Below are 23,241 nucleotides of genomic sequence, written 5' to 3'. Positions count from 1 at the left end.
GACTGATTCGATAAAATAACGGTCCGGTGCCAAACGTTGTGATCAGTACAGGAACGGATCCGTTATCCGCCATTATAGCGGATTTTGACTTACCAAAAAAACTGATGTGTGAAGCAGGCCTTATATTTAGAAACATGCCCATTTTCCCACATGCACAATTTTAAATGTAGTTAAATGTACTTCACTTACTCTAAGAAAACTTGCTTGAACATGAAAACAAATGTGGTAGCATGGCCGAGCGGTCTAAGGCGCTGGATTAAGGCTCCAGTCTCTTTGGAGGCGTGGGTTCAAATCCCACTGCTGCCAATATTATATGAATTTAAAAACATTTTCATCTTATTGCTTTGCTTTCAGTCAAATTAGCATATGCTTTTATGTACTTTGGTCTGAGTGTGTGCTTTTCTGTTTAAGAAAAAACATTTGATAGAATCATTGCTTTCTCCAAATATTTAGATACTTTCCCATATTCCAACATGATCAAGTTTGAAATGTATTCACATGTACTACACTTACTCCAAGGAACTTACATGACACAGTGAATGATGGTAGCATGGCCGAGCGGTCTAAGGCGCTGGATTTAGGCTCCAGTCTCTTTCGAGGCGTGGGTTCAAATCCTACTGCTGCCAATATTATGAGAATTTAAAAACATTTTCATCTTATTACTTTGCTTTCAGCCAAATTAGCATGTGCTCTTATGTACTTTGTTATGAGTGTGTGCTAAGGCTGTCTGAGGCGTCGGTTCAAATCCCACTGCTGCCAGTATTTTAACCTTTTGAACATATTTTTATGATTTTGCTAACACACAAATTAGCATGTGCTTTAACCTTGTTTTGTAGTTGTATAAGCTTGTGCTTTTCTTTTAAGGAAAAGACAGTTTATAGAATCATTGCTTTTTCCTTGAGCATAGAAACTTTCTCATCTTCAAAAATACAGATATTTAAATATAGTCAAATGTTCTTCAGTTACTTTAAGTAGCTCAGAGGCGTAAGTTGAAATCCTACTGCTGCAACTATTATACGTTTTTGACAACATTTTGATCTTATTGCTATGATTTTGTTAAAAGAATAATTAACATGTGCTTTAATCTTCTTTTGCATTTGTATGAGTGTGTGTTTTTCTGTTTAGGAAAAGACAGATGTTAGAATCATTGCTTTTTTGTGCTTAGAGATTTGTTTATTTTTCAACCTGCACAAATTTTAAAAATAATCCAATGTACTTGTGTACTTATGAGGCATGGGTTCAAATCCAACTGCTGCCAGTATTAAGAGGTTCTGAAAACCTTTTGATTTTATTCTTATTACTTTGCTTACAGTCAAATTAGCATGTGCTTTAATCTTTTGTATTTGTATGAGTGTGTGCTTTTCCGTTTAGGAAAAGACAGTTGATAGAATCATCGCTTTTTTGTGTTTAGAGATTTGTCTATTTTCCAACATGCACAAGTTTGAAATATAGTCTGTTGTAATTGTGTGCTTCTGAGGTGTGGGTTCAAATCCCACAGATGTTAGTAAGAGGAGGTTTTCATAACCTATTGAACGCATTCTTTTATATTGCAAACAGTGAAATTAATGTGTGCTCCAATGTACTTTTGTATTTGTATGATTGTGTACTTTTCTGCTAAGGAAAAGACAGTGGATAGAACCATTGCTTTTTCCTAAGGCCTGTTTCCCACATCCGTTTGTATCCATCAGTCAAAATCCGCCATCTTGCGAAAAAAAGATATGCCATTGTTTTCTCTCTCTCTCTCTCTCTTTCCCCCCCATGGGCTCAAATCCAACTGCTGCCAGTATTAAGAGGTTCTGAAAACCTTTTGATTTTATTCTTATTACTTTGCTTACAGTCAAATTAAGTCTCTCTCTCTCCTTCCCCAGTCAGCGGTTCCTTTAAAATTCTTCCTTTGACTGATTCGATAAAATAACGGTCCGGTGCCAAACGTTGTGATCAGTACAGGAACGGATCCGTTATCCGCCATTATAGCGGATTTTGACTTACCAAAAAAACTGATGTGTGAAGCAGGCCTTATATTTAGAAACATGCCCATTTTCCCACATGCACAATTTTAAATGTAGTTAAATGTACTTCACTTACTCTAAGAAAACTTGCTTGAACATGAAAACAAATGTGGTAGCATGGCCGAGCGGTCTAAGGCGCTGGATTAAGGCTCCAGTCTCTTTGGAGGCATGGGTTCAAATCCCACTGCTGCCAATATTATATGAATTTAAAAACATTTTCATCTTATTGCTTTGCTTTCAGTCAAATTAGCATATGCTTTTATGTACTTTGGTATGAGTGTGTGCTTTTCTGTTTAAGAAAAAACATTTGATAGAATCATTGCTTTCTCCAAATATTTAGATACTTGCCCATATTCCAACATGATCAAGTTTGAAATGTATTCACATGTACTACACTTACTCCAAGGAACTTACATGACACAGTAAATGATGGTAGCATGGCCGAGCGGTCTAAGGCGCTGGATTTAGGCTCCAGTCTCTTTCGAGGCGTGGGTTCAAATCCCACTGCTGCCAATATTATGAGAATTTAAAAACATTTTCATCTTATTACTTTGCTTTCAGCCAAATTAGCATGTGCTCTTATGTACTTTGTTATGAGTGTGTGCTAAGGCTGTCTGAGGCGTCGGTTCAAATCCCACTGCTGCCAGTATTTTAACCTTTTGAACATATTTTTATGATTTTGCTAACACACAAATTAGCATGTGCTTTAACCTTGTTTTGTAGTTGTATAAGCTTGTGCTTTTCTTTTAAGGAAAAGACAGTTTATAGAATCATTGCTTTTTCCTTGAGCATAGAAACTTTCTCATCTTCAAAAATACAGATATTTAAATATAGTCAAATGTTCTTCAGTTACTTTAAGTAGCTCAGAGGCGTAAGTTGAAATCCTACTGTTGCAACTATTATACGTTTTTGACAACATTTTGATCTTATTGCTATGATTTTGTTAAAAGAATAATTAACATGTGCTTTAATCTTCTTTTGCATTTGTATGAGTGTGTGTTTTTCTGTTTAGGAAAAGACAGATGTTAGAATCATTGCTTTTTTGTGCTTAGAGATTTGTTTATTTTTCAACCTGCACAAATTTTAAAAATAATCCAATGTACTTGTGTACTTATGAGGCATGGGTTCAAATCCAACTGCTGCCAGTATTAAGAGGTTCTGAAAACCTTTTGATTTTATTCTTATTACTTTGCTTACAGTCAAATTAGCATGTGCTTTAATCTTTTGTATTTGTATGAGTGTGTGCTTTTCCGTTTAGGAAAAGACAGTTGATAGAATCATCGCTTTTTTGTGTTTAGAGATTTGTCTATTTTCCAACATGCACAAGTTTGAAATATAGTCTGTTGTAATTGTGTGCTTCTGAGGTGTGGGTTCAAATCCCACAGATGTTAGTAAGAGGAGGTTTTCATAACCTATTGAACGCATTCTTTTATATTGCAAACAGTGAAATTAATGTGTGCTCCAATGTACTTTTGTATTTGTATGATTGTGTACTTTTCTGCTAAGGAAAAGACAGTGGATAGAACCATTGCTTTTTCCTAAGGCCTGTTTCCCACATCCGTTTGTATCCATCAGTCAAAATCCGCCATCTTGCAAAAAAAAGATATGCCATTGTTTTCTCTCTCTCTCTCTCTCTTTCCCCCCCATGGGCTCAAATCCAACTGCTGCCAGTATTAAGAGGTTCTGAAAACCTTTTGATTTTATTCTTATTACTTTGCTTACAGTCAAATTAAGTCTCTCTCTCTCCTTCCCCAGTCAGCGGTTCCTTTAAAATTCTTCCTTTGACTGATTCGATAAAATAACGGTCCGGTGCCAAACGTTGTGATCAGTACAGGAACGGATCCGTTATCCGCCATTATAGCGGATTTTGACTTACCAAAAAAACTGATGTGTGAAGCAGGCCTTATATTTAGAAACATGCCCATTTTCCCACATGCACAATTTTAAATGTAGTTAAATGTACTTCACTTACTCTAAGAAAACTTGCTTGAACATGAAAACAAATGTGGTAGCATGGCCGAGCGGTCTAAGGCGCTGGATTAAGGCTCCAGTCTCTTTGGAGGCGTGGGTTCAAATCCCACTGCTGCCAATATTATATGAATTTAAAAACATTTTCATCTTATTGCTTTGCTTTCAGTCAAATTAGCATATGCTTTTATGTACTTTGGTCTGAGTGTGTGCTTTTCTGTTTAAGAAAAAACATTTGATAGAATCATTGCTTTCTCCAAATATTTAGATACTTTCCCATATTCCAACATGATCAAGTTTGAAATGTATTCACATGTACTACACTTACTCCAAGGAACTTACATGACACAGTAAATGATGGTAGCATGGCCGAGCGGTCTAAGGCGCTGGATTTAGGCTCCAGTCTCTTTCGAGGCGTGGGTTCAAATCCTACTGCTGCCAATATTATGAGAATTTAAAAACATTTTCATCTTATTACTTTGCTTTCAGCCAAATTAGCATGTGCTCTTATGTACTTTGTTATGAGTGTGTGCTAAGGCTGTCTGAGGCGTCGGTTCAAATCCCACTGCTGCCAGTATTTTAACCTTTTGAACATATTTTTATGATTTTGCTAACACACAAATTAGCATGTGCTTTAACCTTGTTTTGTAGTTGTATAAGCTTGTGCTTTTCTTTTAAGGAAAAGACAGTTTATAGAATCATTGCTTTTTCCTTGAGCATAGAAACTTTCTCATCTTCAAAAATACAGATATTTAAATATAGTCAAATGTTCTTCAGTTACTTTAAGTAGCTCAGAGGCGTAAGTTGAAATCCTACTGCTGCAACTATTATACGTTTTTGACAACATTTTGATCTTATTGCTATGATTTTGTTAAAAGAATAATTAACATGTGCTTTAATCTTCTTTTGCATTTGTATGAGTGTGTGTTTTTCTGTTTAGGAAAAGACAGATGTTAGAATCATTGCTTTTTTGTGCTTAGAGATTTGTTTATTTTTCAACCTGCACAAATTTTAAAAATAATCCAATGTACTTGTGTACTTATGAGGCATGGGTTCAAATCCAACTGCTGCCAGTATTAAGAGGTTCTGAAAACCTTTTGATTTTATTCTTATTACTTTGCTTACAGTCAAATTAGCATGTGCTTTAATCTTTTGTATTTGTATGAGTGTGTGCTTTTCCGTTTAGGAAAAGACAGTTGATAGAATCATCGCTTTTTTGTGTTTAGAGATTTGTCTATTTTCCAACATGCACAAGTTTGAAATATAGTCTGTTGTAATTGTGTGCTTCTGAGGTGTGGGTTCAAATCCCACAGATGTTAGTAAGAGGAGGTTTTCATAACCTATTGAACGCATTCTTTTATATTGCAAACAGTGAAATTAATGTGTGCTCCAATGTACTTTTGTATTTGTATGATTGTGTACTTTTCTGCTAAGGAAAAGACAGTGGATAGAACCATTGCTTTTTCCTAAGGCCTGTTTCCCACATCCGTTTGTATCCATCAGTCAAAATCCGCCATCTTGCAAAAAAAAGATATGCCATTGTTTTCTCTCTCTCTCTCTCTCTTTCCCCCCCATGGGCTCAAATCCAACTGCTGCCAGTATTAAGAGGTTCTGAAAACCTTTTGATTTTATTCTTATTACTTTGCTTACAGTCAAATTAAGTCTCTCTCTCTCCTTCCCCAGTCAGCGGTTCCTTTAAAATTCTTCCTTTGACTGATTCGATAAAATAACGGTCCGGTGCCAAACGTTGTGATCAGTACAGGAACGGATCCGTTATCCGCCATTATAGCGGATTTTGACTTACCAAAAAAACTGATGTGTGAAGCAGGCCTTATATTTAGAAACATGCCCATTTTCCCACATGCACAATTTTAAATGTAGTTAAATGTACTTCACTTACTCTAAGAAAACTTGCTTGAACATGAAAACAAATGTGGTAGCATGGCCGAGCGGTCTAAGGCGCTGGATTAAGGCTCCAGTCTCTTTGGAGGCGTGGGTTCAAATCCCACTGCTGCCAATATTATATGAATTTAAAAACATTTTCATCTTATTGCTTTGCTTTCAGTCAAATTAGCATATGCTTTTATGTACTTTGGTCTGAGTGTGTGCTTTTCTGTTTAAGAAAAAACATTTGATAGAATCATTGCTTTCTCCAAATATTTAGATACTTTCCCATATTCCAACATGATCAAGTTTGAAATGTATTCACATGTACTACACTTACTCCAAGGAACTTACATGACACAGTGAATGATGGTAGCATGGCCGAGCGGTCTAAGGCGCTGGATTTAGGCTCCAGTCTCTTTCGAGGCGTGGGTTCAAATCCTACTGCTGCCAATATTATGAGAATTTAAAAACATTTTCATCTTATTACTTTGCTTTCAGCCAAATTAGCATGTGCTCTTATGTACTTTGTTATGAGTGTGTGCTAAGGCTGTCTGAGGCGTCGGTTCAAATCCCACTGCTGCCAGTATTTTAACCTTTTGAACATATTTTTATGATTTTGCTAACACACAAATTAGCATGTGCTTTAACCTTGTTTTGTAGTTGTATAAGCTTGTGCTTTTCTTTTAAGGAAAAGACAGTTTATAGAATCATTGCTTTTTCCTTGAGCATAGAAACTTTCTCATCTTCAAAAATACAGATATTTAAATATAGTCAAATGTTCTTCAGTTACTTTAAGTAGCTCAGAGGCGTAAGTTGAAATCCTACTGCTGCAACTATTATACGTTTTTGACAACATTTTGATCTTATTGCTATGATTTTGTTAAAAGAATAATTAACATGTGCTTTAATCTTCTTTTGCATTTGTATGAGTGTGTGTTTTTCTGTTTAGGAAAAGACAGATGTTAGAATCATTGCTTTTTTGTGCTTAGAGATTTGTTTATTTTTCAACCTGCACAAATTTTAAAAATAATCCAATGTACTTGTGTACTTATGAGGCATGGGTTCAAATCCAACTGCTGCCAGTATTAAGAGGTTCTGAAAACCTTTTGATTTTATTCTTATTACTTTGCTTACAGTCAAATTAGCATGTGCTTTAATCTTTTGTATTTGTATGAGTGTGTGCTTTTCCGTTTAGGAAAAGACAGTTGATAGAATCATCGCTTTTTTGTGTTTAGAGATTTGTCTATTTTCCAACATGCACAAGTTTGAAATATAGTCTGTTGTAATTGTGTGCTTCTGAGGTGTGGGTTCAAATCCCACAGATGTTAGTAAGAGGAGGTTTTCATAACCTATTGAACGCATTCTTTTATATTGCAAACAGTGAAATTAATGTGTGCTCCAATGTACTTTTGTATTTGTATGATTGTGTACTTTTCTGCTAAGGAAAAGACAGTGGATAGAACCATTGCTTTTTCCTAAGGCCTGTTTCCCACATCCGTTTGTATCCATCAGTCAAAATCCGCCATCTTGCGAAAAAAAGATATGCCATTGTTTTCTCTCTCTCTCTCTCTCTTTCCCCCCCATGGGCTCAAATCCAACTGCTGCCAGTATTAAGAGGTTCTGAAAACCTTTTGATTTTATTCTTATTACTTTGCTTACAGTCAAATTAAGTCTCTCTCTCTCCTTCCCCAGTCAGCGGTTCCTTTAAAATTCTTCCTTTGACTGATTCGATAAAATAACGGTCCGGTGCCAAACGTTGTGATCAGTACAGGAACGGATCCGTTATCCGCCATTATAGCGGATTTTGACTTACCAAAAAAACTGATGTGTGAAGCAGGCCTTATATTTAGAAACATGCCCATTTTCCCACATGCACAATTTTAAATGTAGTTAAATGTACTTCACTTACTCTAAGAAAACTTGCTTGAACATGAAAACAAATGTGGTAGCATGGCCGAGCGGTCTAAGGCGCTGGATTAAGGCTCCAGTCTCTTTGGAGGCATGGGTTCAAATCCCACTGCTGCCAATATTATATGAATTTAAAAACATTTTCATCTTATTGCTTTGCTTTCAGTCAAATTAGCATATGCTTTTATGTACTTTGGTATGAGTGTGTGCTTTTCTGTTTAAGAAAAAACATTTGATAGAATCATTGCTTTCTCCAAATATTTAGATACTTGCCCATATTCCAACATGATCAAGTTTGAAATGTATTCACATGTACTACACTTACTCCAAGGAACTTACATGACACAGTAAATGATGGTAGCATGGCCGAGCGGTCTAAGGCGCTGGATTTAGGCTCCAGTCTCTTTCGAGGCGTGGGTTCAAATCCCACTGCTGCCAATATTATGAGAATTTAAAAACATTTTCATCTTATTACTTTGCTTTCAGCCAAATTAGCATGTGCTCTTATGTACTTTGTTATGAGTGTGTGCTAAGGCTGTCTGAGGCGTCGGTTCAAATCCCACTGCTGCCAGTATTTTAACCTTTTGAACATATTTTTATGATTTTGCTAACACACAAATTAGCATGTGCTTTAACCTTGTTTTGTAGTTGTATAAGCTTGTGCTTTTCTTTTAAGGAAAAGACAGTTTATAGAATCATTGCTTTTTCCTTGAGCATAGAAACTTTCTCATCTTCAAAAATACAGATATTTAAATATAGTCAAATGTTCTTCAGTTACTTTAAGTAGCTCAGAGGCGTAAGTTGAAATCCTACTGTTGCAACTATTATACGTTTTTGACAACATTTTGATCTTATTGCTATGATTTTGTTAAAAGAATAATTAACATGTGCTTTAATCTTCTTTTGCATTTGTATGAGTGTGTGTTTTTCTGTTTAGGAAAAGACAGATGTTAGAATCATTGCTTTTTTGTGCTTAGAGATTTGTTTATTTTTCAACCTGCACAAATTTTAAAAATAATCCAATGTACTTGTGTACTTATGAGGCATGGGTTCAAATCCAACTGCTGCCAGTATTAAGAGGTTCTGAAAACCTTTTGATTTTATTCTTATTACTTTGCTTACAGTCAAATTAGCATGTGCTTTAATCTTTTGTATTTGTATGAGTGTGTGCTTTTCCGTTTAGGAAAAGACAGTTGATAGAATCATCGCTTTTTTGTGTTTAGAGATTTGTCTATTTTCCAACATGCACAAGTTTGAAATATAGTCTGTTGTAATTGTGTGCTTCTGAGGTGTGGGTTCAAATCCCACAGATGTTAGTAAGAGGAGGTTTTCATAACCTATTGAACGCATTCTTTTATATTGCAAACAGTGAAATTAATGTGTGCTCCAATGTACTTTTGTATTTGTATGATTGTGTACTTTTCTGCTAAGGAAAAGACAGTGGATAGAACCATTGCTTTTTCCTAAGGCCTGTTTCCCACATCCGTTTGTATCCATCAGTCAAAATCCGCCATCTTGCAAAAAAAAGATATGCCATTGTTTTCTCTCTCTCTCTCTCTCTTTCCCCCCCATGGGCTCAAATCCAACTGCTGCCAGTATTAAGAGGTTCTGAAAACCTTTTGATTTTATTCTTATTACTTTGCTTACAGTCAAATTAAGTCTCTCTCTCTCCTTCCCCAGTCAGCGGTTCCTTTAAAATTCTTCCTTTGACTGATTCGATAAAATAACGGTCCGGTGCCAAACGTTGTGATCAGTACAGGAACGGATCCGTTATCCGCCATTATAGCGGATTTTGACTTACCAAAAAAACTGATGTGTGAAGCAGGCCTTATATTTAGAAACATGCCCATTTTCCCACATGCACAATTTTAAATGTAGTTAAATGTACTTCACTTACTCTAAGAAAACTTGCTTGAACATGAAAACAAATGTGGTAGCATGGCCGAGCGGTCTAAGGCGCTGGTTTAAGGCTCCAGTCTCTTTGGAGGCGTGGGTTCAAATCCCACTGCTGCCAATATTATATGAATTTAAAAACATTTTCATCTTATTGCTTTGCTTTCAGTCAAATTAGCATATGCTTTTATGTACTTTGGTCTGAGTGTGTGCTTTTCTGTTTAAGAAAAAACATTTGATAGAATCATTGCTTTCTCCAAATATTTAGATACTTTCCCATATTCCAACATGATCAAGTTTGAAATGTATTCACATGTACTACACTTACTCCAAGGAACTTACATGACACAGTAAATGATGGTAGCATGGCCGAGCGGTCTAAGGCGCTGGATTTAGGCTCCAGTCTCTTTCGAGGCGTGGGTTCAAATCCTACTGCTGCCAATATTATGAGAATTTAAAAACATTTTCATCTTATTACTTTGCTTTCAGCCAAATTAGCATGTGCTCTTATGTACTTTGTTATGAGTGTGTGCTAAGGCTGTCTGAGGCGTCGGTTCAAATCCCACTGCTGCCAGTATTTTAACCTTTTGAACATATTTTTATGATTTTGCTAACACACAAATTAGCATGTGCTTTAACCTTGTTTTGTAGTTGTATAAGCTTGTGCTTTTCTTTTAAGGAAAAGACAGTTTATAGAATCATTGCTTTTTCCTTGAGCATAGAAACTTTCTCATCTTCAAAAATACAGATATTTAAATATAGTCAAATGTTCTTCAGTTACTTTAAGTAGCTCAGAGGCGTAAGTTGAAATCCTACTGCTGCAACTATTATACGTTTTTGACAACATTTTGATCTTATTGCTATGATTTTGTTAAAAGAATAATTAACATGTGCTTTAATCTTCTTTTGCATTTGTATGAGTGTGTGTTTTTCTGTTTAGGAAAAGACAGATGTTAGAATCATTGCTTTTTTGTGCTTAGAGATTTGTTTATTTTTCAACCTGCACAAATTTTAAAAATAATCCAATGTACTTGTGTACTTATGAGGCATGGGTTCAAATCCAACTGCTGCCAGTATTAAGAGGTTCTGAAAACCTTTTGATTTTATTCTTATTACTTTGCTTACAGTCAAATTAGCATGTGCTTTAATCTTTTGTATTTGTATGAGTGTGTGCTTTTCCGTTTAGGAAAAGACAGTTGATAGAATCATCGCTTTTTTGTGTTTAGAGATTTGTCTATTTTCCAACATGCACAAGTTTGAAATATAGTCTGTTGTAATTGTGTGCTTCTGAGGTGTGGGTTCAAATCCCACAGATGTTAGTAAGAGGAGGTTTTCATAACCTATTGAACGCATTCTTTTATATTGCAAACAGTGAAATTAATGTGTGCTCCAATGTACTTTTGTATTTGTATGATTGTGTACTTTTCTGCTAAGGAAAAGACAGTGGATAGAACCATTGCTTTTTCCTAAGGCCTGTTTCCCACATCCGTTTGTATCCATCAGTCAAAATCCGCCATCTTGCAAAAAAAAGATATGCCATTGTTTTCTCTCTCTCTCTCTCTCTTTCCCCCCCATGGGCTCAAATCCAACTGCTGCCAGTATTAAGAGGTTCTGAAAACCTTTTGATTTTATTCTTATTACTTTGCTTACAGTCAAATTAAGTCTCTCTCTCTCCTTCCCCAGTCAGCGGTTCCTTTAAAATTCTTCCTTTGACTGATTCGATAAAATAACGGTCCGGTGCCAAACGTTGTGATCAGTACAGGAACGGATCCGTTATCCGCCATTATAGCGGATTTTGACTTACCAAAAAAACTGATGTGTGAAGCAGGCCTTATATTTAGAAACATGCCCATTTTCCCACATGCACAATTTTAAATGTAGTTAAATGTACTTCACTTACTCTAAGAAAACTTGCTTGAACATGAAAACAAATGTGGTAGCATGGCCGAGCGGTCTAAGGCGCTGGATTAAGGCTCCAGTCTCTTTGGAGGCGTGGGTTCAAATCCCACTGCTGCCAATATTATATGAATTTAAAAACATTTTCATCTTATTGCTTTGCTTTCAGTCAAATTAGCATATGCTTTTATGTACTTTGGTCTGAGTGTGTGCTTTTCTGTTTAAGAAAAAACATTTGATAGAATCATTGCTTTCTCCAAATATTTAGATACTTTCCCATATTCCAACATGATCAAGTTTGAAATGTATTCACATGTACTACACTTACTCCAAGGAACTTACATGACACAGTGAATGATGGTAGCATGGCCGAGCGGTCTAAGGCGCTGGATTTAGGCTCCAGTCTCTTTCGAGGCGTGGGTTCAAATCCTACTGCTGCCAATATTATGAGAATTTAAAAACATTTTCATCTTATTACTTTGCTTTCAGCCAAATTAGCATGTGCTCTTATGTACTTTGTTATGAGTGTGTGCTAAGGCTGTCTGAGGCGTCGGTTCAAATCCCACTGCTGCCAGTATTTTAACCTTTTGAACATATTTTTATGATTTTGCTAACACACAAATTAGCATGTGCTTTAACCTTGTTTTGTAGTTGTATAAGCTTGTGCTTTTCTTTTAAGGAAAAGACAGTTTATAGAATCATTGCTTTTTCCTTGAGCATAGAAACTTTCTCATCTTCAAAAATACAGATATTTAAATATAGTCAAATGTTCTTCAGTTACTTTAAGTAGCTCAGAGGCGTAAGTTGAAATCCTACTGCTGCAACTATTATACGTTTTTGACAACATTTTGATCTTATTGCTATGATTTTGTTAAAAGAATAATTAACATGTGCTTTAATCTTCTTTTGCATTTGTATGAGTGTGTGTTTTTCTGTTTAGGAAAAGACAGATGTTAGAATCATTGCTTTTTTGTGCTTAGAGATTTGTTTATTTTTCAACCTGCACAAATTTTAAAAATAATCCAATGTACTTGTGTACTTATGAGGCATGGGTTCAAATCCAACTGCTGCCAGTATTAAGAGGTTCTGAAAACCTTTTGATTTTATTCTTATTACTTTGCTTACAGTCAAATTAGCATGTGCTTTAATCTTTTGTATTTGTATGAGTGTGTGCTTTTCCGTTTAGGAAAAGACAGTTGATAGAATCATCGCTTTTTTGTGTTTAGAGATTTGTCTATTTTCCAACATGCACAAGTTTGAAATATAGTCTGTTGTAATTGTGTGCTTCTGAGGTGTGGGTTCAAATCCCACAGATGTTAGTAAGAGGAGGTTTTCATAACCTATTGAACGCATTCTTTTATATTGCAAACAGTGAAATTAATGTGTGCTCCAATGTACTTTTGTATTTGTATGATTGTGTACTTTTCTGCTAAGGAAAAGACAGTGGATAGAACCATTGCTTTTTCCTAAGGCCTGTTTCCCACATCCGTTTGTATCCATCAGTCAAAATCCGCCATCTTGCGAAAAAAAGATATGCCATTGTTTTCTCTCTCTCTCTCTCTCTTTCCCCCCCATGGGCTCAAATCCAACTGCTGCCAGTATTAAGAGGTTCTGAAAACCTTTTGATTTTATTCTTATTACTTTGCTTACAGTCAAATTAAGTCTCTCTCTCTCCTTCCCCAGTCAGCGGTTCCTTTAAAATTCTTCCTTTGACTGATTCGATAAAATAACGGTCCGGTGCCAAACGTTGTGATCAGTACAGGAACGGATCCGTTATCCGCCATTATAGCGGATTTTGACTTACCAAAAAAACTGATGTGTGAAGCAGGCCTTATATTTAGAAACATGCCCATTTTCCCACATGCACAATTTTAAATGTAGTTAAATGTACTTCACTTACTCTAAGAAAACTTGCTTGAACATGAAAACAAATGTGGTAGCATGGCCGAGCGGTCTAAGGCGCTGGATTAAGGCTCCAGTCTCTTTGGAGGCATGGGTTCAAATCCCACTGCTGCCAATATTATATGAATTTAAAAACATTTTCATCTTATTGCTTTGCTTTCAGTCAAATTAGCATATGCTTTTATGTACTTTGGTATGAGTGTGTGCTTTTCTGTTTAAGAAAAAACATTTGATAGAATCATTGCTTTCTCCAAATATTTAGATACTTGCCCATATTCCAACATGATCAAGTTTGAAATGTATTCACATGTACTACACTTACTCCAAGGAACTTACATGACACAGTAAATGATGGTAGCATGGCCGAGCGGTCTAAGGCGCTGGATTTAGGCTCCAGTCTCTTTCGAGGCGTGGGTTCAAATCCCACTGCTGCCAATATTATGAGAATTTAAAAACATTTTCATCTTATTACTTTGCTTTCAGCCAAATTAGCATGTGCTCTTATGTACTTTGTTATGAGTGTGTGCTAAGGCTGTCTGAGGCGTCGGTTCAAATCCCACTGCTGCCAGTATTTTAACCTTTTGAACATATTTTTATGATTTTGCTAACACACAAATTAGCATGTGCTTTAACCTTGTTTTGTAGTTGTATAAGCTTGTGCTTTTCTTTTAAGGAAAAGACAGTTTATAGAATCATTGCTTTTTCCTTGAGCATAGAAACTTTCTCATCTTCAAAAATACAGATATTTAAATATAGTCAAATGTTCTTCAGTTACTTTAAGTAGCTCAGAGGCGTAAGTTGAAATCCTACTGCTGCAACTATTATACGTTTTTGACAACATTTTGATCTTATTGCTATGATTTTGTTAAAAGAATAATTAACATGTGCTTTAATCTTCTTTTGCATTTGTATGAGTGTGTGTTTTTCTGTTTAGGAAAAGACAGATGTTAGAATCATTGCTTTTTTGTGCTTAGAGATTTGTTTATTTTTCAACCTGCACAAATTTTAAAAATAATCCAATGTACTTGTGTACTTATGAGGCATGGGTTCAAATCCAACTGCTGCCAGTATTAAGAGGTTCTGAAAACCTTTTGATTTTATTCTTATTACTTTGCTTACAGTCAAATTAGCATGTGCTTTAATCTTTTGTATTTGTATGAGTGTGTGCTTTTCCGTTTAGGAAAAGACAGTTGATAGAATCATCGCTTTTTTGTGTTTAGAGATTTGTCTATTTTCCAACATGCACAAGTTTGAAATATAGTCTGTTGTAATTGTGTGCTTCTGAGGTGTGGGTTCAAATCCCACAGATGTTAGAAAGAGGAGGTTTTCATAACCTATTGAACGCATTCTTTTATATTGCAAACAGTGAAATTAATGTGTGCTCCAATGTACTTTTGTATTTGTATGATTGTGTACTTTTCTGCTAAGGAAAAGACAGTGGATAGAACCATTGCTTTTTCCTAAGGCCTGTTTCCCACATCCGTTTGTATCCATCAGTCAAAATCCGCCATCTTGCGAAAAAAAGATATGCCATTGTTTTCTCTCTCTCTCTCTCTCTTTCCCCCCCATGGGCTCAAATCCAACTGCTGCCAGTATTAAGAGGTTCTGAAAACCTTTTGATTTTATTCTTATTACTTTGCTTACAGTCAAATTAAGTCTCTCTCTCTCCTTCCCCAGTCAGCGGTTCCTTTAAAATTCTTCCTTTGACTGATTCGATAAAATAACGGTCCGGTGCCAAACGTTGTGATCAGTACAGGAACGGATCCGTTATCCGCCATTATAGCGGATTTTGACTTACCAAAAAAACTGATGTGTGAAGCAGGCCTTATATTTAGAAACATGCCCATTTTCCCACATGCACAATTTTAAATGTAGTTAAATGTACTTCACTTACTCTAAGAAAACTTGCTTGAACATGAAAACAAATGTGGTAGCATGGCCGAGCGGTCTAAGGCGCTGGATTAAGGCTCCAGTCTCTTTGGAGGCGTGGGTTCAAATCCTACTGCTGCCAATATTATATGAATTTAAAAACATTTTCATCTTATTGCTTTGCTTTCAGTCAAATTAGCATATGCTTTTATGTACTTTGGTATGAGTGTGTGCTTTTCTGTTTAAGAAAAAACATTTGATAGAATCATTGCTTTCTCCAAATATTTAGATACTTTCCCATATTCCAACATTATCAAGTTTGAAATGTATTCACATGTACTACACTTACTCCAAGGAACTTACATGACACAGTAAATGATGGTAGCATGGCCGAGCGGTCTAAGGCGCTGGATTTAGGCTCCAGTCTCTTTCGAGGCGTGGGTTCAAATCCCACTGCTGCCAATATTATGAGAATTTAAAAACATTTTCATCTTATTACTTTGCTTTCAGCCAAATTAGCATGTGCTCTTATGTACTTTGTTATGAGTGTGTGCTAAGGCTGTCTGAGGCGTCGGTTCAAATCCCACTGCTGCCAGTATTTTAACCTTTTGAACATATTTTTATGATTTTGCTAACACACAAATTAGCATGTGCTTTAACCTTGTTTTGTAGTTGTATAAGCTTGTGCTTTTCTTTTAAGGAAAAGACAGTTTATAGAATCATTGCTTTTTCCTTGAGCATAGAAACTTTCTCATCTTCAAAAATACAGATATTTAAATATAGTCAAATGTTCTTCAGTTACTTTAAGTAGCTCAGAGGCGTAAGTTGAAATCCTACTGCTGCAACTATTATACGTTTTTGACAACATTTTGATCTTATTGCTATGATTTTGTTAAAAGAATAATTAACATGTGCTTTAATCTTCTTTTGCATTTGTATGAGTGTGTGTTTTTCTGTTTAGGAAAAGACAGATGTTAGAATCATTGCTTTTTTGTGCTTAGAGATTTGTTTATTTTTCAACCTGCACAAATTTTAAAAATAATCCAATGTACTTGTGTACTTATGAGGCATGGGTTCAAATCCAACTGCTGCCAGTATTAAGAGGTTCTGAAAACCTTTTGATTTTATTCTTATTACTTTGCTTACAGTCAAATTAGCATGTGCTTTAATCTTTTGTATTTGTATGAGTGTGTGCTTTTCCGTTTAGGAAAAGACAGTTGATAGAATCATCGCTTTTTTGTGTTTAGAGATTTGTCTATTTTCCAACATGCACAAGTTTGAAATATAGTCTGTTGTAATTGTGTGCTTCTGAGGTGTGGGTTCAAATCCCACAGATGTTAGTAAGAGGAGGTTTTCATAACCTATTGAACGCATTCTTTTATATTGCAAACAGTGAAATTAATGTGTGCTCCAATGTACTTTTGTATTTGTATGATTGTGTACTTTTCTGCTAAGGAAAAGACAGTGGATAGAACCATTGCTTTTTCCTAAGGCCTGTTTCCCACATCCGTTTGTATCCATCAGTCAAAATCCGCCATCTTGCAAAAAAAAGATATGCCATTGTTTTCTCTCTCTCTCTCTCTCTTTCCCCCCCATGGGCTCAAATCCAACTGCTGCCAGTATTAAGAGGTTCTGAAAACCTTTTGATTTTATTCTTATTACTTTGCTTACAGTCAAATTAAGTCTCTCTCTCTCCTTCCCCAGTCAGCGGTTCCTTTAAAATTCTTCCTTTGACTGATTCGATAAAATAACGGTCCGGTGCCAAACGTTGTGATCAGTACAGGAACGGATCCGTTATCCGCCATTATAGCGGATTTTGACTTACCAAAAAAACTGATGTGTGAAGCAGGCCTTATATTTAGAAACATGCCCATTTTCCCACATGCACAATTTTAAATGTAGTTAAATGTACTTGACTTACTCTAAGAAAACTTGCTTGAACATGAAAACAAATGTGGTAGCATGGCCGAGCGGTCTAAGGCGCTGGATTAAGGCTCCAGTCTCTTTGGAGGCGTGGGTTCAAATCCCACTGCTGCCAATATTATATGAATTTAAAAACATTTTCATCTTATTGCTTTGCTTTCAGTCAAATTAGCATATGCTTTTATGTACTTTGGTATGAGTGTGTGCTTTTCTGTTTAAGAAAAAACATTTGATAGAATCATTGCTTTCTCCAAATATCTAGATACTTGCCCATATTCCAACATGATCAAGTTTGAAATGTATTCACATGTACTACACTTACTCCAAGGAACTTACATGACACAGTAAATGATGGTAGCATGGCCGAGCGGTCTAAGGCGCTGGATTTAGGCTCCAGTCTCTTTCGAGGCGTGGGTTCAAATCCCACTGCTGCCAATATTATGAGAATTTAAAAACATTTTCATCTTATTACTTTGCTTTCAGCCAAATTAGCATGTGCTCTTATGTACTTTGTTATGAGTGTGTGCTAAGGCTGTCTGAGGCGTCGGTTCAAATCCCACTGCTGCCAGTATTTTAACCTTTTGAACATATTTTTATGATTTTGCTAACACACAAATTAGCATGTGCTTTAACCTTGTTTTGTAGTTGTATAAGCTTGTGCTTTTCTTTTAAGGAAAAGACAGTTTATAGAATCATTGCTTTTTCCTTGAGCATAGAAACTTTCTCATCTTCAAAAATACAGATATTTAAATATAGTCAAATGTTCTTCAGTTACTTTAAGTAGCTCAGAGGCGTAAGTTGAAATCCTACTGCTGCAACTATTATACGTTTTTGACAACATTTTGATCTTATTGCTATGATTTTGTTAAAAGAATAATTAACATGTGCTTTAATCTTCTTTTGCATTTGTATGAGTGTGTGTTTTTCTGTTTAGGAAAAGACAGATGTTAGAATCATTGCTTTTTTGTGCTTAGAGATTTGTTTATTTTTCAACCTGCACAAATTTTAAAAATAATCCAATGTACTTGTGTACTTATGAGGCATGGGTTCAAATCCAACTGCTGCCAGTATTAAGAGGTTCTGAAAACCTTTTGATTTTATTCTTATTACTTTGCTTACAGTCAAATTAGCATGTGCTTTAATCTTTTGTATTTGTATGAGTGTGTGCTTTTCCGTTTAGGAAAAGACAGTTGATAGAATCATCGCTTTTTTGTGTTTAGAGATTTGTCTATTTTCCAACATGCACAAGTTTGAAATATAGTCTGTTGTAATTGTGTGCTTCTGAGGTGTGGGTTCAAATCCCACAGATGTTAGTAAGAGGAGGTTTTCATAACCTATTGAACGCATTCTTTTATATTGCAAACAGTGAAATTAATGTGTGCTCCAATGTACTTTTGTATTTGTATGATTGTGTACTTTTCTGCTAAGGAAAAGACAGTGGATAGAACCATTGCTTTTTCCTAAGGCCTGTTTCCCACATCCGTTTGTATCCATCAGTCAAAATCCGCCATCTTGCGAAAAAAAGATATGCCATTGTTTTCTCTCTCTCTCTCTCTCTTTCCCCCCCATGGGCTCAAATCCAACTGCTGCCAGTATTAAGAGGTTCTGAAAACCTTTTGATTTTATTCTTATTACTTTGCTTACAGTCAAATTAAGTCTCTCTCTCTCCTTCCCCAGTCAGCGGTTCCTTTAAAATTCTTCCTTTGACTGATTCGATAAAATAACGGTCCGGTGCCAAACGTTGTGATCAGTACAGGAACGGATCCGTTATCCGCCATTATAGCGGATTTTGACTTACCAAAAAAACTGATGTGTGAAGCAGGCCTTATATTTAGAAACATGCCCATTTTCCCACATGCACAATTTTAAATGTAGTTAAATGTACTTCACTTACTCTAAGAAAACTTGCTTGAACATGAAAACAAATGTGGTAGCATGGCCGAGCGGTCTAAGGCGCTGGATTAAGGCTCCAGTCTCTTTGGAGGCGTGGGTTCAAATCCCACTGCTGCCAATATTATATGAATTTAAAAACATTTTCATCTTATTGCTTTGCTTTCAGTCAAATTAGCATATGCTTTTATGTACTTTGGTATGAGTGTGTGCTTTTCTGTTTAAGAAAAAACATTTGATAGAATCATTGCTTTCTCCAAATATCTAGATACTTGCCCATATTCCAACATGATCAAGTTTGAAATGTATTCACATGTACTACACTTACTCCAAGGAACTTACATGACACAGTAAATGATGGTAGCATGGCCGAGCGGTCTAAGGCGCTGGATTTAGGCTCCAGTCTCTTTCGAGGCGTGGGTTCAAATCCCACTGCTGCCAATATTATGAGAATTTAAAAACATTTTCATCTTATTACTTTGCTTTCAGCCAAATTAGCATGTGCTCTTATGTACTTTGTTATGAGTGTGTGCTAAGGCTGTCTGAGGCGTCGGTTCAAATCCCACTGCTGCCAGTATTTTAACCTTTTGAACATATTTTTATGATTTTGCTAACACACAAATTAGCATGTGCTTTAACCTTGTTTTGTAGTTGTATAAGCTTGTGCTTTTCTTTTAAGGAAAAGACAGTTTATAGAATCATTGCTTTTTCCTTGAGCATAGAAACTTTCTCATCTTCAAAAATACAGATATTTAAATATAGTCAAATGTTCTTCAGTTACTTTAAGTAGCTCAGAGGCGTAAGTTGAAATCCTACTGCTGCAACTATTATACGTTTTTGACAACATTTTGATCTTATTGCTATGATTTTGTTAAAAGAATAATTAACATGTGCTTTAATCTTCTTTTGCATTTGTATGAGTGTGTGTTTTTCTGTTTAGGAAAAGACAGATGTTAGAATCATTGCTTTTTTGTGCTTAGAGATTTGTTTATTTTTCAACCTGCACAAATTTTAAAAATAATCCAATGTACTTGTGTACTTATGAGGCATGGGTTCAAATCCAACTGCTGCCAGTATTAAGAGGTTCTGAAAACCTTTTGATTTTATTCTTATTACTTTGCTTACAGTCAAATTAGCATGTGCTTTAATCTTTTGTATTTGTATGAGTGTGTGCTTTTCCGTTTAGGAAAAGACAGTTGATAGAATCATCGCTTTTTTGTGTTTAGAGATTTGTCTATTTTCCAACATGCACAAGTTTGAAATATAGTCTGTTGTAATTGTGTGCTTCTGAGGTGTGGGTTCAAATCCCACAGATGTTAGTAAGAGGAGGTTTTCATAACCTATTGAACGCATTCTTTTATATTGCAAACAGTGAAATTAATGTGTGCTCCAATGTACTTTTGTATTTGTATGATTGTGTACTTTTCTGCTAAGGAAAAGACAGTGGATAGAACCATTGCTTTTTCCTAAGGCCTGTTTCCCACATCCGTTTGTATCCATCAGTCAAAATCCGCCATCTTGCGAAAAAAAGATATGCCATTGTTTTCTCTCTCTCTCTCTCTCTTTCCCCCCCATGGGCTCAAATCCAACTGCTGCCAGTATTAAGAGGTTCTGAAAACCTTTTGATTTTATTCTTATTACTTTGCTTACAGTCAAATTAAGTCTCTCTCTCTCCTTCCCCAGTCAGCGGTTCCTTTAAAATTCTTCCTTTGACTGATTCGATAAAATAACGGTCCGGTGCCAAACGTTGTGATCAGTACAGGAACGGATCCGTTATCCGCCATTATAGCGGATTTTGACTTACCAAAAAAACTGATGTGTGAAGCAGGCCTTATATTTAGAAACATGCCCATTTTCCCACATGCACAATTTTAAATGTAGTTAAATGTACTTCACTTACTCTAAGAAAACTTGCTTGAACATGAAAACAAATGTGGTAGCATGGCCGAGCGGTCTAAGGCGCTGGATTAAGGCTCCAGTCTCTTTGGAGGCGTGGGTTCAAATCCCACTGCTGCCAATATTATATGAATTTAAAAACATTTTCATCTTATTGCTTTGCTTTCAGTCAAATTAGCATATGCTTTTATGTACTTTGGTATGAGTGTGTGCTTTTCTGTTTAAGAAAAAACATTTGATAGAATCATTGCTTTCTCCAAATATTTAGATACTTGCCCATATTCCAACATGATCAAGTTTGAAATGTATTCACATGTACTACACTTACTCCAAGGAACTTACATGACACAGTAAATGATGGTAGCATGGCCGAGCGGTCTAAGGCGCTGGATTTAGGCTCCAGTCTCTTTCGAGGCGTGGGTTCAAATCCCACTGCTGCCAATATTATGAGAATTTAAAAACATTTTCATCTTATTACTTTGCTTTCAGCCAGATTAGCATGTGCTCTTATGTACTTTGTTATGAGTGTGTGCTAAGGCTGTCTGAGGCGTTGGTTCAAATCCCACTGCTGCCAGTATTTTAACCTTTTGAACATATTTTTAGGATTTTGCTAACACACAAATTAGCATGTGCTTTAACCTTGTTTTGTAGTTGTATAAGCTTGTGCTTTTCTTTTAAGGAAAAGACAGTTTATAGAATCATTGCTTTTTCCTTGAGCATAGAAACTTTCTCATCTTCAAAAATACAGATATTTAAATATAGTCAAATGTTCTTCAGTTACTTTAAGTAGCTCAGAGGCGTAAGTTGAAATCCTACTGCTGCAACTATTATACGTTTTTGACAACATTTTGATCTTATTGCTATGATTTTGTTAAAAGAATAATTAACATGTGCTTTAATCTTCTTTTGCATTTGTATGAGTGTGTGTTTTTCTGTTTAGGAAAAGACAGATGTTAGAATCATTGCTTTTTTGTGCTTAGAGATTTGTTTATTTTTCAACCTGCACAAATTTTAAAAATAATCCAATGTACTTGTGTACTTATGAGGCATGGGTTCAAATCCAACTGCTGCCAGTATTAAGAGGTTCTGAAAACCTTTTGATTTTATTCTTATTACTTTGCTTACAGTCAAATTAGCATGTGCTTTAATCTTTTGTATTTGTATGAGTGTGTGCTTTTCCGTTTAGGAAAAGACAGTTGATAGAATCATCGCTTTTTTGTGTTTAGAGATTTGTCTATTTTCCAACATGCACAAGTTTGAAATATAGTCTGTTGTAATTGTGTGCTTCTGAGGTGTGGGTTCAAATCCCACAGATGTTAGTAAGAGGAGGTTTTCATAACCTATTGAACGCATTCTTTTATATTGCAAACAGTGAAATTAATGTGTGCTCCAATGTACTTTTGTATTTGTATGATTGTGTACTTTTCTGCTAAGGAAAAGACAGTGGATAGAACCATTGCTTTTTCCTAAGGCCTGTTTCCCACATCCGTTTGTATCCATCAGTCAAAATCCGCCATCTTGCAAAAAAAAGATATGCCATTGTTTTCTCTCTCTCTCTCTCTCTTTCCCCCCCATGGGCTCAAATCCAACTGCTGCCAGTATTAAGAGGTTCTGAAAACCTTTTGATTTTATTCTTATTACTTTGCTTACAGTCAAATTAAGTCTCTCTCTCTCCTTCCCCAGTCAGCGGTTCCTTTAAAATTATTCCTTTGACTGATTCGATAAAATAACGGTCCGGTGCCAAACGTTGTGATCAGTACAGGAACGGATCTGTTATCCGCCATTATAGCGGATTTTGACTTACCAAAAAAACTGATGTGTGAAGCAGGCCTTATATTTAGAAACATGCCCATTTTCCCACATGCACAATTTTAAATGTAGTTAAATGTACTTCACTTACTCTAAGAAAACTTGCTTGAACATGAAAACAAATGTGGTAGCATGGCCGAGCGGTCTAAGGCGCTGGATTAAGGCTCCAGTCTCTTTGGAGGCGTGGGTTCAAATCCCACAGCTGCCAATATTATATGAATTTAAAAACATTTTCATCTTATTGCTTTGCTTTCAGTCAAATTAGCATATGCTTTTATGTACTTTGGTATGAGTGTGTGCTTTTCTGTTTAAGAAAAAACATTTGATAGAATCATTGCTTTCTCCAAATATTTAGATACTTGCCCATATTCCAACATGATCAAGTTTGAAA

The 23,241-nt window shown here is 35.8% G+C and overlaps 25 non-coding genes across 25 annotated transcripts; all 25 read left to right on the top strand.

The window, feature by feature from the left end:
• Positions 1–224: 224 nt before the first annotated feature.
• Positions 225–306, top strand: TRNAL-AAG (transfer RNA leucine (anticodon AAG)). Its single transcript has one exon. It is a non-coding gene; the product is annotated as a tRNA-Leu (tRNA).
• Positions 307–544: 238 nt separating this feature from the next.
• On the top strand, positions 545–626 carry TRNAL-UAG (transfer RNA leucine (anticodon UAG)). Its single transcript has one exon. It is a non-coding gene; the product is annotated as a tRNA-Leu (tRNA).
• A 1,494-nt stretch (positions 627–2,120) lies between these two features.
• TRNAL-AAG (transfer RNA leucine (anticodon AAG)) lies at positions 2,121–2,202 on the top strand. Its single transcript has one exon. It is a non-coding gene; the product is annotated as a tRNA-Leu (tRNA).
• Positions 2,203–2,440: 238 nt separating this feature from the next.
• TRNAL-UAG (transfer RNA leucine (anticodon UAG)) lies at positions 2,441–2,522 on the top strand. The gene has a single exon. It is a non-coding gene; the product is annotated as a tRNA-Leu (tRNA).
• Positions 2,523–4,016: 1,494 nt separating this feature from the next.
• On the top strand, positions 4,017–4,098 carry TRNAL-AAG (transfer RNA leucine (anticodon AAG)). Its single transcript has one exon. It is a non-coding gene; the product is annotated as a tRNA-Leu (tRNA).
• A 238-nt stretch (positions 4,099–4,336) lies between these two features.
• TRNAL-UAG (transfer RNA leucine (anticodon UAG)) lies at positions 4,337–4,418 on the top strand. The gene has a single exon. It is a non-coding gene; the product is annotated as a tRNA-Leu (tRNA).
• A 1,494-nt stretch (positions 4,419–5,912) lies between these two features.
• Positions 5,913–5,994, top strand: TRNAL-AAG (transfer RNA leucine (anticodon AAG)). Its single transcript has one exon. It is a non-coding gene; the product is annotated as a tRNA-Leu (tRNA).
• Positions 5,995–6,232: 238 nt separating this feature from the next.
• Positions 6,233–6,314, top strand: TRNAL-UAG (transfer RNA leucine (anticodon UAG)). The gene has a single exon. It is a non-coding gene; the product is annotated as a tRNA-Leu (tRNA).
• Positions 6,315–7,808: 1,494 nt separating this feature from the next.
• Positions 7,809–7,890, top strand: TRNAL-AAG (transfer RNA leucine (anticodon AAG)). Its single transcript has one exon. It is a non-coding gene; the product is annotated as a tRNA-Leu (tRNA).
• A 238-nt stretch (positions 7,891–8,128) lies between these two features.
• On the top strand, positions 8,129–8,210 carry TRNAL-UAG (transfer RNA leucine (anticodon UAG)). Its single transcript has one exon. It is a non-coding gene; the product is annotated as a tRNA-Leu (tRNA).
• A 1,494-nt stretch (positions 8,211–9,704) lies between these two features.
• On the top strand, positions 9,705–9,786 carry TRNAL-AAG (transfer RNA leucine (anticodon AAG)). Its single transcript has one exon. It is a non-coding gene; the product is annotated as a tRNA-Leu (tRNA).
• Positions 9,787–10,024: 238 nt separating this feature from the next.
• TRNAL-UAG (transfer RNA leucine (anticodon UAG)) lies at positions 10,025–10,106 on the top strand. The gene has a single exon. It is a non-coding gene; the product is annotated as a tRNA-Leu (tRNA).
• A 1,494-nt stretch (positions 10,107–11,600) lies between these two features.
• On the top strand, positions 11,601–11,682 carry TRNAL-AAG (transfer RNA leucine (anticodon AAG)). Its single transcript has one exon. It is a non-coding gene; the product is annotated as a tRNA-Leu (tRNA).
• Positions 11,683–11,920: 238 nt separating this feature from the next.
• On the top strand, positions 11,921–12,002 carry TRNAL-UAG (transfer RNA leucine (anticodon UAG)). Its single transcript has one exon. It is a non-coding gene; the product is annotated as a tRNA-Leu (tRNA).
• Positions 12,003–13,496: 1,494 nt separating this feature from the next.
• On the top strand, positions 13,497–13,578 carry TRNAL-AAG (transfer RNA leucine (anticodon AAG)). The gene has a single exon. It is a non-coding gene; the product is annotated as a tRNA-Leu (tRNA).
• Positions 13,579–13,816: 238 nt separating this feature from the next.
• Positions 13,817–13,898, top strand: TRNAL-UAG (transfer RNA leucine (anticodon UAG)). The gene has a single exon. It is a non-coding gene; the product is annotated as a tRNA-Leu (tRNA).
• Positions 13,899–15,392: 1,494 nt separating this feature from the next.
• Positions 15,393–15,474, top strand: TRNAL-AAG (transfer RNA leucine (anticodon AAG)). The gene has a single exon. It is a non-coding gene; the product is annotated as a tRNA-Leu (tRNA).
• A 238-nt stretch (positions 15,475–15,712) lies between these two features.
• On the top strand, positions 15,713–15,794 carry TRNAL-UAG (transfer RNA leucine (anticodon UAG)). The gene has a single exon. It is a non-coding gene; the product is annotated as a tRNA-Leu (tRNA).
• A 1,494-nt stretch (positions 15,795–17,288) lies between these two features.
• TRNAL-AAG (transfer RNA leucine (anticodon AAG)) lies at positions 17,289–17,370 on the top strand. The gene has a single exon. It is a non-coding gene; the product is annotated as a tRNA-Leu (tRNA).
• A 238-nt stretch (positions 17,371–17,608) lies between these two features.
• On the top strand, positions 17,609–17,690 carry TRNAL-UAG (transfer RNA leucine (anticodon UAG)). The gene has a single exon. It is a non-coding gene; the product is annotated as a tRNA-Leu (tRNA).
• A 1,494-nt stretch (positions 17,691–19,184) lies between these two features.
• TRNAL-AAG (transfer RNA leucine (anticodon AAG)) lies at positions 19,185–19,266 on the top strand. Its single transcript has one exon. It is a non-coding gene; the product is annotated as a tRNA-Leu (tRNA).
• Positions 19,267–19,504: 238 nt separating this feature from the next.
• Positions 19,505–19,586, top strand: TRNAL-UAG (transfer RNA leucine (anticodon UAG)). Its single transcript has one exon. It is a non-coding gene; the product is annotated as a tRNA-Leu (tRNA).
• Positions 19,587–21,080: 1,494 nt separating this feature from the next.
• On the top strand, positions 21,081–21,162 carry TRNAL-AAG (transfer RNA leucine (anticodon AAG)). Its single transcript has one exon. It is a non-coding gene; the product is annotated as a tRNA-Leu (tRNA).
• A 238-nt stretch (positions 21,163–21,400) lies between these two features.
• On the top strand, positions 21,401–21,482 carry TRNAL-UAG (transfer RNA leucine (anticodon UAG)). Its single transcript has one exon. It is a non-coding gene; the product is annotated as a tRNA-Leu (tRNA).
• A 1,494-nt stretch (positions 21,483–22,976) lies between these two features.
• TRNAL-AAG (transfer RNA leucine (anticodon AAG)) lies at positions 22,977–23,058 on the top strand. Its single transcript has one exon. It is a non-coding gene; the product is annotated as a tRNA-Leu (tRNA).
• The last annotated feature ends 183 nt before the right edge of the window (positions 23,059–23,241 follow it).

This window comes from Dendrobates tinctorius, unplaced genomic scaffold (genome assembly GCF_039654945.1).
Source record: "Dendrobates tinctorius isolate UK_male_01 unplaced genomic scaffold, ASM3965494v1 ptg000620l, whole genome shotgun sequence".
NCBI lineage: Eukaryota > Metazoa > Chordata > Amphibia > Anura > Dendrobatidae > Dendrobates > Dendrobates tinctorius.
Note: the sequence above shows the minus strand (reverse complement) of the source record. Positions and strands in the feature narration are given on the sequence as shown.